The 12,254-nt window shown below is 32.5% G+C and overlaps 1 protein-coding gene and 1 pseudogene across 1 annotated transcript in view; both read right to left on the bottom strand.

Annotated features, from left to right (window-relative positions):
• Positions 1-12,254, bottom strand: part of LOC145248803 (uncharacterized) — a 2,668,808-nt gene that overhangs the window by 534,579 nt on the left and 2,121,975 nt on the right. The window lies entirely within an intron of this gene.
• On the bottom strand, positions 12,067-12,204 carry LOC145249249 (U2 spliceosomal RNA; annotated as a pseudogene).

Genomic DNA, 12,254 nt, shown 5'->3' with positions numbered 1-12,254 from the left:
CCCCTGAAATGTTATTAGTGTAAATAATTCAAAAGAATTTTTTTCAAATTTGAGTTTATCTTAAGTAGGACAGCCCTTGGAGTGAATATGGTATTGTGGTAACAGATATTTCTAGTTAAGAGTACAATAGATAATTTAAAGTATTTGAGATCAAGGATGACTAACGGCACCCTTCATTCCCACACTTTTGAATGGCCGCGTGCCTAATTTGTTCATAATGTAATTTTATATTTTGTGCAAATAAATATTTTAATTTACCTATCTGTTCCATTTTAAAGATTTTTTCATTAAATGGCTTTAATATTACTTCTTCTGCTATTAATATTAATATGAATGAAAATATTGGCTATTTTTTTATAACGACAGAACATATACTAATCTTTAATGTGTTGACAGTGGAGAAATTTTCTTACTGCCTTATAAATTGGCTCATGTACACTGTAGTATCTGTACAACCACTAACAACGGGGGTGGAGTATCTGTATTTATGATATATTATAATCAGAGAATAAATTTCATATTGAATATTAATTGTTTGAATTTTCTGTGGTATTTGTAATTATTGGGTATGCAACAAGTCTAATAGATTTACAGGTAGGTTGAGAGAAGAAAACCAGATTGTGTGCAAGAAGTGTATGACCATGGAGATGGCTGAGAACTCACATGTGCAGAAAATATATCTGAATGGCGAAACTATTGAGGTTGTCAAGAAGTTTTGTTATCTTGGTGATATCATTGGAACATAGGATGAAGCAGGTGCTAGCGTAATTGCAAGTGGCTGGAGTAAGTTAAGGGAAATTTTGCTATTATTAACCAGCAAAGGATTACAACTGTTGATTAATAGAAGAGTTTATCAGGCATGAATGAATAATTAATTTATGAACGTTCATTTTTCAAAGGAATATGCAAAGTAATCTTCATGTAGTCGCTCGCATATCCATGACTGAGTATATTGTTCGTTTTAATAATTTTTAAATAGAAATGTATATAGCCTTTAGTCTGAGATCACAGTTTAGTATCTGTTTAGATGCTACACTTAAGTTAATTTGTCCTTGGTCAATGGAGAGGTAACGTTTCTAAACTAAGGCAATCTTTTATTTTTGCCTACTTCCAGAGTACCCCTTTTTGGGGAGCTAGTTTTCTCCCACACTAAAATTGACCTTGTGTCACATTCTGCCTTCGTGAGGAAGCAAATAAATACCAATAAGAAAAGCAGGCTCTTAATATCAATGTCAAAGCAAGAAATAAACCACCTTTATAAGTATATAGATATATATGAAGAAGGTATTAAATATACTGAAATATTAGAGAAACTAAATAAAACCCATTTCACAGGCAAAGATCTTGGCATCTTTATTTACATGAACATAAGCACGCATCAATAATTTTGTTGTCTCATGGGGGGTGGGAGCACTTATTTTCCACCAGATATTTGTTTACATTTTCAACGTAATCTTTTTCCATGCGAATGTGTTTAATTCAACGGAGAATACTGATTAGATAAAATGAATATTAGAAAGTAAAATTTTGGATCGATATTCATCTTTTGTGAACTTTCGTGTTTCCCGTTATAATCTTTAATTGCTTTTGTCTATAATTAAAAAGAAAAGGTCGACATTTGAGCATTTCAGGTTTTGAGGGCAATCTTTCTGTTTTCATTTTTGAAGACTTCCACTAGGAATAGGGGAGACAATTCAAGATATTCTTAAAGGGTTTCAATAAATTTCTCTGAAAATGTTAAAGTTTTCGGTTATATTTTGGTAAAGGTAAAAAAAACATTAGATTACCAAAATAATACAAAATAAAACATTAATTCTTTGAACATTTATTGAATAAAAATAATTTTTTTTTTTTTTTAGATTTTATAAAATGACTAGCAAGGAGACCCGACGTTACCCGGGATTGAATGATGATTAACAACAAATGTTTAATAATCCCATATTTTTATTGTCATCAAAATTGGTGAAATTGCCCATTATTCAATCAAATCGATTAATTGTCTGCTCTAGTTGGGGACCCATCGCGGTGCAATGAGAGGAAACTTTACAGGCCTTCCCACAGCAACTTAGTCCACAATATATTGTAGTCTACATTGTACTGTAGAGAACCTACTGTTGATTTCATAAGATTATTTTATATATATATATAATTGCTTGAATTAAAGTTTAAAATTAAAAGATCAAGTATCATGGTTTAATTGTGCTTAAAACAGAAACATTTATTTTGAACGCACCGTGTCATATCAAAGAAAAAACTGTTGATTTCATATGTCTGGCCTTACTGCTTGTGCAGTGATAATGGCTTGAATTTAAGTTTAAAATCAAAAAGAATCATGGCACAATTATGTTTTAAACAGAAACATTCATTTCTTACACACCCCTGTGATATAAAAGCACATACTGTTGATTTTATATATTGGACCTTTCTGCTTGTGTGGGAACAAAAGTTCTCAAATGCACTTGTGATGTGTAACTTTGATCAAAATCGCCTGTTCCTTCTTTCATCAGATTATTTCGATTATCGATACTTATTGAAGACCTATCTAAGAATACTGCCAGGCACATATAGTACATTCTTGTAAAATTTCATAAAAATGGATCCAGCAGTTTTCGAGTCCATAGGGAACAAACTCACACAACTACACACAGACAAAGTTCCCTTAATATAATACTAGCAGGCCGCCCGGCATGGCCCAGTCATAAAATATGCATAAATACTACATTTTATTTAATACAGAAAGTGAGACATATGCATGCGAGTATTGTTTTTTTTTTCTAAACAGTTCACTTCATGTAAAAAAAAGAAAAGAAAAAAGAAAAAAAACAAAATCCAAACCTAAAGACAGTGAGTAAAGTACGATAACCATTATGCCAGCTTAACACAATCTTTAAAAAGTGTTTTCAAACCTATTTATTTTTACATAATGAATCCGTCATGTAAACCATTCAAGCATGCTCATTTGTGGAACAGTTAGCAAACAGATAAAAATCTGAAGATCCTATATACTAATTTTTCAATTTTGACCCCTTAGCAGCCCGTTTTTCCAAATGAAAACTGATTAAAAAGTTTTCCACATGGCTGAATATGCTATGTACCAAATTTTAAAAGTCTGTTGAGTATATAGGTTGAGAATTGCCCTCACAGACACACTCATTCTCACTTTAGAATTTCAAACAAGCATTTTTGCTTTTTTTTTTTTTTTTTCCTGAAATGAATAAAATCATAAAAATGTATGACTTAAAAAAAATCTTTCTTTTTTACAAAATTAAGTTTTCGTAATCAATCAAAATAATCATTAAAAGTTATAAATAGTTTGAATAGTCATTATTAGAAGGTATATAACTTTTTTATTTTTACAACATGAAACTAGAATTGTCTCCCTTGTATCAAGTGAAAAAGTATAAGAGTCAAAGATTAAGACGAATTTGTCTCTAAGATTGAATACTGCTGCCACATCTGGATAGGTGCTAATCAGAAAATTAACTTTTTCCTTTACATTGTTCCAAGCCGCGTGTTTGTGAAGACATTTCAAACAAAAATTAGGAAATCTTGCTTAATTTTTTTTATTGATTCTAATTTTTTTATTCTAATGATTATAGATCAAATCCAATGAAAATCTGAAATATTGTAAATTTTCAAATGGGAGGTTGTACCCATATCATGTCCCCTAAAAAACCTTTAAAATACTCTAAAGAAACTGAAATTTGAAGAATATTTATTAATTAATGTCTAATACATGCTGTTGAACTTTTACAAAAATTGGACCTATGTAAATTTTCACAAAGAGTTTCTGCCTTTTCTTTGTCCTCTTGACAAAACTAAATTAAACTAAATATATCCCACATTATTCATTCTTACACCTAGTAGAATATACAAAAATACATAGTATCCAGAATCGACTTAGCAATTTAGGGGGGGGGCTGATTCTTTCTGTTCTCGGCAGCCTATTTCTCGCAGAAGACTTTGTTAGCCTTTCTCTAAGTATCATTATTTTCGTGGAAAAATGTTTGACTGAGTTTTGATCTCTTGTCGCTCCTTTTGAAAATTTCATAGTAAAAACTCATTGACTACAAAGAACTTTTCTTTCTTCCTCCCTGTACCAAACATCAAACGGAATGTGTTCACAGCTTTAGAAAAAATAATTTAAAAGTAAACTTTTAAATCTACATCAAGTAAAGAATGATGCTATAATTTTTTTATGTTATGTTAAAGAGAGTTCATAATTTCTAATATCTTTACCCAAGGCAAGACTCGTGAACCTCCATGCACAATGAAAAATGATAAGTGTATATTTTGAAGCTTTCCTCTCTTGAGATTTTCATATAGGTTTTTATTTTATTTTATTTTAAAGAGAATTTGAACATATATATATATATATATATATATATATATATATATATATATATATATATATATATACTGACACTAGAAGATGTATCCGGCATTGCCCGGTATTAAACGTACAGTTAATTTTTTTTTTTTAATGAAGTATAAAAAAAAACGGAAAGAAACTAAGACGTGCATGCGAGTATTATGTTTTTCTAAACAGTTCAATTCTTGTAAATAAAAAATACTCGAGCAAAGACCAAAACCTAAAGACACTAAGTAAAGTCCGATAACCATTAGACCAGCTTTTGATGAGCTTTAAAAAGTGGTTTTAAACCTCATGAAACAGTTGACAAACAGATAAAAATCCGTTGACTCCCAATTCCTAAGTTTTCAAATTTGACCCCTTATCTGCCCGTTTTTCCGGATGAAAATTGATTAAAAAGTTTTCCACATGTCTAAATACCCTATATACCAAATTTCAAGTCTGTAGATAAAAACTTCATTGAGTATCTAGTTAGAGAAGTGTCCTCACTTACACACACACACAACACATTATCACTTTTTATAGATATATAGACAGTACAGAATAAAAATGCTAGTACTATATGGAATAAAAATATTGACAGTGTACGGAATAACATATAGGAAAAGTGTCTGATTGGACTGTATCTGCCCAGAGGAGCAAGAGGTATAGGCCTCTCAAAAATTGACCATCAGCATCGTGCCACTATTGTTAGCACCAGAACAAATTTGATGAGCTGCCAAAAATCCAAACCTCAAAATCGTACATTAACATTATGAAACAAAAACCAGCAGAACAACCTCTATCACAAAACTGGACAAAGATTTTGGACAAAACAGTCTTACAAACGAGACAGAATGAGAAAATAAGTCTGCTACAGAAATAGTAAAAAAAAAAGTCAGCAAAAATATATCAACAACGTTCATTGCAAAATAACTGTAAGAATGGGTCAACGGATAGCTTGCAAAATATTTTATGGATGAAGTCATGCAGGACTATATATCTAATGAAGACTGTATAGACCAACTAAAAAGAGGATCACTCCACAATGATCAAAAGAAGATTATAATGGTTACCCAAGTTCAAGGCTTGATGAAAATGCTTTTAAGAAGATAAGCGGTCTTAGCAATGACAACAAGTGCAGGTTCTGTCACACAAAAGTAAAGAGTGAGGCCACCTGACATCCAGCTGTAAGGTTCTGCTGGAGGACGGCTACAATGCAACACAATGGAGTGTGTAAATCTGAACTTCGGGCTAAGATCAAGTGTAATACCTGTTCTGATGCTGCATTAAACTTAATTTGTTCTTAATCAATGTAGGGGAAACCCTTTCATACTAAGGCAATTTTTATTTTTGCCTACTTCCAGCGCACTCCTTTTTGGAGAGCTGGTTTTCCCCACATTAAAAACAACCTGTGTCACATTTTGCTTTTGTGGAGAAGCAAATAAATACCAATATCTCCATTGGACGATCTATAAAAGGTTGAATATTAAATGCAGCAGTATGTTCTGAGAACATATACCAGAAAGAGTAGTTGGAACCATGTAATATGCCACCCACTATGACTATGCGATTCCTACATCTACGCACCTAGAAAATGGGACTATTAAACCTGACATAGTGATATGGGACAAGAAGAAAAAAGAGGCAATCTTAGTAGTGTCCTTAATGATGCTGGGTTAAACAGAGATGAGAGAGAAAAGATAATGAAATACCAAGGTCTTATGTTTCACATGAAAAAAAAAAATGGGATCTTGGGAAGATCATCATTCTACTAATTATAGGAGAAACTAGAATCATGCAAAAGAATTTCCAAACTATCTGACAAATATATTTAGTAAAGCAATTGAAAGAAAGATACAAACAATTGCACTTAAAGGGACGGTTGAAATGTATGAGATGATGGGTAAATGTTTGGCAACCGATGAAATGCCCCATCCCCAGCTTGAACAAAATAAGAAAATTAAAACTAGAGAGACAATAAATAAGATTATTAATTTTGCATTAGAAAAAATGCTATTTTTTCAGCAGTTTTTAAGTGGTATACTAGTATATATTTGACTTCACATCTAAAATGGAAGACTTATATCAAACCTGAGACTAAAGTTGTTGAAGAAAAATGTTTAGATCATTCTACTGCTCCTGGAAGTATCCAACTCGATGCAACTGTCTAGCCATATAAGTATGAGATACGTCCTAATATACGTTTCGGCTGATGTAACCTCCAACTGTCTTCAGGTACATTCACACTGGATGTTATTGGTGAATGATATTTTTCTTCCCCAACGAACAAAGCCATTAAAAATTCAAAACGCAACTAGCGCCAAGTCTATTTCTTTTTTTAAAAAAATTAATCCAGGTCACAAATATACAAACTTCACATTTTCTATCCCCTGTCAGTGAAAGAGACGTCATCTTAAACGGGTCAGTTTTTATTTTTGTCCACATCTCCTTTTGGGGGAGCTGTATTTTCACAGCCTTAAAAACCAACCATGTGTCTACGTAACTTTACCTTCATAGGAAGTGAAATAAATAGAGATGGGAAAACAATTTCATGTTATCATTTTGACAGATAGATTAAAACCAAAGTTGTAACACTGAAAGAATCCTAGTTATTTATTTTGAAAAAAAAAAAAATTGCAATATTTATTAACAAACAAACCAACCTAGACTTCCTTGGTCATTAGGTTGGGAGCAGAGTAGGGTATCTGTTCTGATACTACGCTTCATTTTTTCTGTATTCGGTCAGTGAAGAAATCTTTCTAGAGTGAGAGGATGTTAATTTTTGTCCTGATCCAGAATGCCCTTTATTCGGAGACCTGGACTTTTCCTCCATTAAAAAATGACCTTGTCCTTAAGTCTCCCCCCCCCCTGAAAAGGCAAGTAAACAAGGATTGACCAACCTTTTTTTTTTTTTTTACCAAACGTCAAATCGACGAACTAAACCTCTTTATAAAGATGCAACTACACATCTCCACAGAGAAAAAACAAATGTCTGCTTTATGAAAATTGAAATATAATAATGCGTCACAAAGACTTTTCTATCTCCCTTGCTTCTGGCTTTTTTATTCTTCATTAATTTCCATTTTATGTTTTGGGTTATAAAATGTGTTTGTATTCTGTATCTGTGCTTAGAGCTTATTAGCCCAACCTCACCCCAATCTATGATATGGCGGATGAAAGGATGTACTAGAAGACTACATATTGTAAACAAGCCAATGTATTAGTATTGTTTTTTAATCACCAAAAATCGAAATATCTGACAATTTTAATTAATTTTCCAGCATTTATTTTTGTCCAGGCGTTGCCTGGGATGGAAGAGAACAGAATGATTTAAATATTAAAAAATATCCTTATTTATATTTATAAAAGCTCTATATATCAATATAAACATTGTAAGCCGTTTACACGAATCAGTCAACGTTTCGATGCATCCATTTTACAGCCAGAAAATAAGGTAATAATAAAAATACTTTATTTTTAATTCATTTTCTGGCTGCAAGATTCATTTGGGAATCCTGATAATCGAAATGTCGAAACATTGATCAATTTGTGTAGACTCCTTACAATGTTATATATATATATATATATATATATATATATATATATATGAGAGTATCTCCTTTTTAGGTCTGTTCTTTATATCCATAGCTGTCAAAGTATATTTTATAGAAGAAATTTTCACAAATATCTGAGTTTTCCACAGAGTCTATCAGGAAAATCTTTGAGAAACTTTTCTGTATAGAATCTTGAATCTTGTTGATTCCTTTTTACTACTCAATTCTTTTCGTTTTCATCCTTGTACTTGTTTTTCTATTCTTTTTATTTCCTATTCTTCATTGTCTCATTTCAAGTTTTATCTTCATCTTTGCTGAATAGTTTTTATTACTTTTTCGCGTATTATACTTCAAAATCAGTGTTTAGCAAACTTTCTTGAATACAGTAGTCACATTTCAACGACTCACCGTATCTACATACATTTTAAGCAACTCACTATATATATCTATATGTATAGCAACCAACTCTATCTATATGTATAGAAACCTGTTATATCTGTTTACATGTATAACGACTGACTATATCTATCTACAGATATGGAAACCCACTATATTCATTCACTAATACATATTCAATATATATTAGTACCGAAAAATACGAACAGCAAAAAAACAAAACAAAAAAAAACCAAAACAAAAAAAAACAAACAAAATACGAACTATAAAATACAAAATTATAGTCCATAGATAAGAACTCGAGATAATGGATCAGTTTAAATACCTTGGAGTAATACTCAGTGAAGATGGTTTAAATATTGAAGTCCTAGCAATAACGGCGATAGCAATGGAAAAATTAAAATGAAGGACAAAACTATCAGTCTATCAATTAAATTGAGGCTACTACATCGGTGAATTTCATCGATTTATTTATATGCATGTGAAAAAGAGAACTGCAAAGAAAAATCCAAGCAGTTAAAATGAGATGTCTTAGAAAAGTATTCAATGTCTGAGCCATGGATCACATCACAAATTAAAATATATATGCCACCACCATCTTGCACACAAAACATTTTGAAAAACTGTTATCAATAAAGAAAATAAAAATTTGATAGTATGTGCATGTTACAAGAGCCAGTGGTTTGTCAAAGACAATTATCCTGATGTCAGTGCAGGCAGAGAAAGCAATAGATGGACTACGTTATTGAGTGGATGCGAGAAAGCTTTGTCATAACACAGGCCCTTGCCCATGACCAACAGAGATGGAAGTAAATGATGCGATTGGCTCCACCCATCCTGAGTGAATGCCACCAAAAAAATATATTTAATAATATATATAACAAATACTGATCCAGTGTGTCACGGATGGTCTAGTATGTAATCTTATTTTTGGTTTATTATCATTGAACAGACCATGCGATATCATACTACTGTTCTCATCTTGGGTGTTATGTTCACAACGTTTCAGCCGATATAACGTCCAATCTTCTTTAAGTGTCTCTTGTTGAACTCGGTAATCTTTTTGTTGAACTCAGGAATCTGCATGGAATTTCAAACAAAACCTTAGATTTAATATACGTACATAGCAGGTTCTCATTCTATCAGCTGTGATTGAGTAGAAGTTCGAAGTAATTTACAATTATATTCTGAATATTAGCCTGCATTGAGGATTGAACCTTTAACCTCCAGAAGAGTGTCACTTAAAACTGAATCTTACCAAATACTTTATCACAGGAGAGACGTTGCGGGCCTGTCTTTGTTTTATGATTACTTCCATGGCAAGTGCTCGTCTGAGCTTCAATCTCTGGTCCCCCCCCCTCGCCAATCTTTCACGATAAACACCCGTCTAGCTGAAACCACTGTCAAAAATTTTCCCCACTCTTTATCTGTGCCAAAACCAAAAGTTTCTTAGAAGTGCACGCCTGTGGAACTCTCTTCCGTTTGCCTGTTTCCCATCTGACTACAACCTGGATATCTTCAAGTCCAACATAAACAAATTCCTGATGAACCGCCCCCTTAAGACACTTTATCAAATCTCCAATACTAACGTACTGTACACACAATAACCCTTATCCCCGAGTGGCCTCCACGCATTGATAAGTGGTGACTACCTTGTAAAAAAAAAAAAATTCTCATGCCTCGTAATACATCTTTTACTCTATTATGCATGTATTTATTTAATACGACAATGAAAATCTTGCATAATCAATTTAGAGAGCTTTTGTTTTCGACATGTTCATTTATTGTTCTATGTGCATCTTTTGAATATAATTTATTATTTAATAACCTTTAAAAAAAATAAAAACGATTGTGGCATAGTTCTGACACCATAATTAAATATCTAAACAAAGATGCGTCCATTAATTCTGATTGTTTCGCGATAAAAATGCTATTTTAATCCAAAGAATAACGAACCAACTGCAGAGACGCTTATAGAAGAAAAATGAGAGAGAAAAGAGAGAAAAGGCAAACAAATTCCAGCGTTTTATGTATTTCTATTTTCGTGTTGATCAAAAATAGAGATAAACAAACAATTATCTTGAGAGTTTGATAAAATATTCATCAAGATTTAGAGAGGAAGAAGACGAAGAAGAGTTGGCGAGATGAAAGCCAATGATATCCATCACTGGCAAGAATCACTCAGCAGAGACATGCATATTCATTAGAGACAGGGAAGGCGGGAGGGGGTGAATTTAGCTCATTGTTCCAAGTAAAAGATAGTTAAATAACACAAGAGGGGGAGGGGGAGGCAGATTAACTGTCGTTCTGAATAGAAGACAGAAATGAATAACACAAGAATTCCAAATTTTGTCTTACAGCATATCGACCACTTTTTTTTTGCCGAAACAAGCCATCTATTATATAAAGGTCAGTTCTCTGGGTTTATGCGTTTGTATTTCGAGCTCAAATTTGAAAATAAAGCCAACACTCACAAAGTTGGTATTTTCTTGATCTGCATTGCCCCGGATGAATAACATCTAAAATGTAGGAGAAAATGTTCATTCTTTGACCCAACAATGAATGCAAATTTCGTTAGAGGAGGGTGGTTTGTTTTCCAGCCTCTAACTAATGAGAAGTAATCATGATTTTTTTTTTTTTTTCAAGGAGCTATTTTCCTTACACTGACTAATTCTTGGAGGAATCTAATAATGTGTGTGAAGGGGAAGAGAAAGAGAGAGAGTTAGAAGTTTTAATATAAATATGTTACACCTTGATCCGGGTAACGTTGGGTAGCCCTGCTAATCTATATATACAGAGTAGATTCTTTGTGAGTATGTTTGTATATCTAGCTAAAAGACAGACTACAAAACAAACATCCACAAATTGGTATATGCTTGATCAGCTTTGCCCTGGATGAATATCTAAATTGTAGAAAATAATATCCATTCTCTGCACAGGTTTTTGTCAGAAAGGGCCGGTTTTTCAGTGTTGTTATATACTAAATTGAAAAGAAAATGTCGACTCATTTCTAAAGGAATCTATTACATAAAGGAGAGTTGTCTGTGTGTATGTCCACCTAGAAAAGAATGTGCTAGACAGATGATAAAGAGAGGATTAGAGAAAAGAATAGATAACATAGGGGAGGAGGAAAGACAGAAAGACGAATAGAGAGAGAGAGAGACAGAGAGAAGTTTTAATTAAAATATGTTACATTTTTGCTACTCAATGTGTTAAAAATTAAATTTATTTATAAATATATCTAGGTAAAACTTCAAGGGAATGAAATGGGGATAGGATAAAAAATAATACCGGTTAGTAAAATCTCCCAATCCTTTCTAAAGAATAGACTACTTATCGATTTGTTTATAATCAAAAACAAGCAGATTGATCTCTAAATGGAAGTGGAACTTAAGTTGGAAGGAATTAAATCAGAAAGGAATTTGGGAGTGGAGTGTGTCCTTCAAAAATGAATTAAATTTGAGGAGGTCAAGGTCAAAATAACAAGGCCGAAAGCCATTGGTCGCATGCTCTCGTGTAATGAATGAATGTGTGAATGTAGGATTGACATGAAATTCTTAAAGATAAACTAAAATGACCGAAAAATGGGCTGAAATGACTTAAATAAAAAGTAAATGACTTAGAATGACTTTAATGAACTTAAGGATGAATTGAATGACCTTAAGAATGACTTGATTGCTTAAAAAATACCTGGAATCCTTCAAAAACAACTTGAATGATCTGGAGAACGACTTGAATGGCTTTGAGACTGACTGGTTGTAAAGTGGGTGATCATTTTACATTAAATTAATACAGAAAAGTGATCCCCCACTTTATATCACAAAGTTACAGACATAAGTACAGCATGTAGTAAGAACAGATACTACACTTTGATCCTGGCCTGAAGGCCAAGAAAAGGGTATTATTTCCTCCCCCACCAAGCAAATTAGGCACAAGGCCGATTTTTAATG

Source organism: Euprymna scolopes, chromosome 27 (genome assembly GCF_053919585.1).
Source record: "Euprymna scolopes isolate OS-2025 chromosome 27, ASM5391958v1, whole genome shotgun sequence".
Lineage (NCBI taxonomy): Eukaryota > Metazoa > Mollusca > Cephalopoda > Sepiida > Sepiolidae > Euprymna > Euprymna scolopes.
This window is presented reverse-complemented; position numbering and strand designations above follow the sequence as displayed.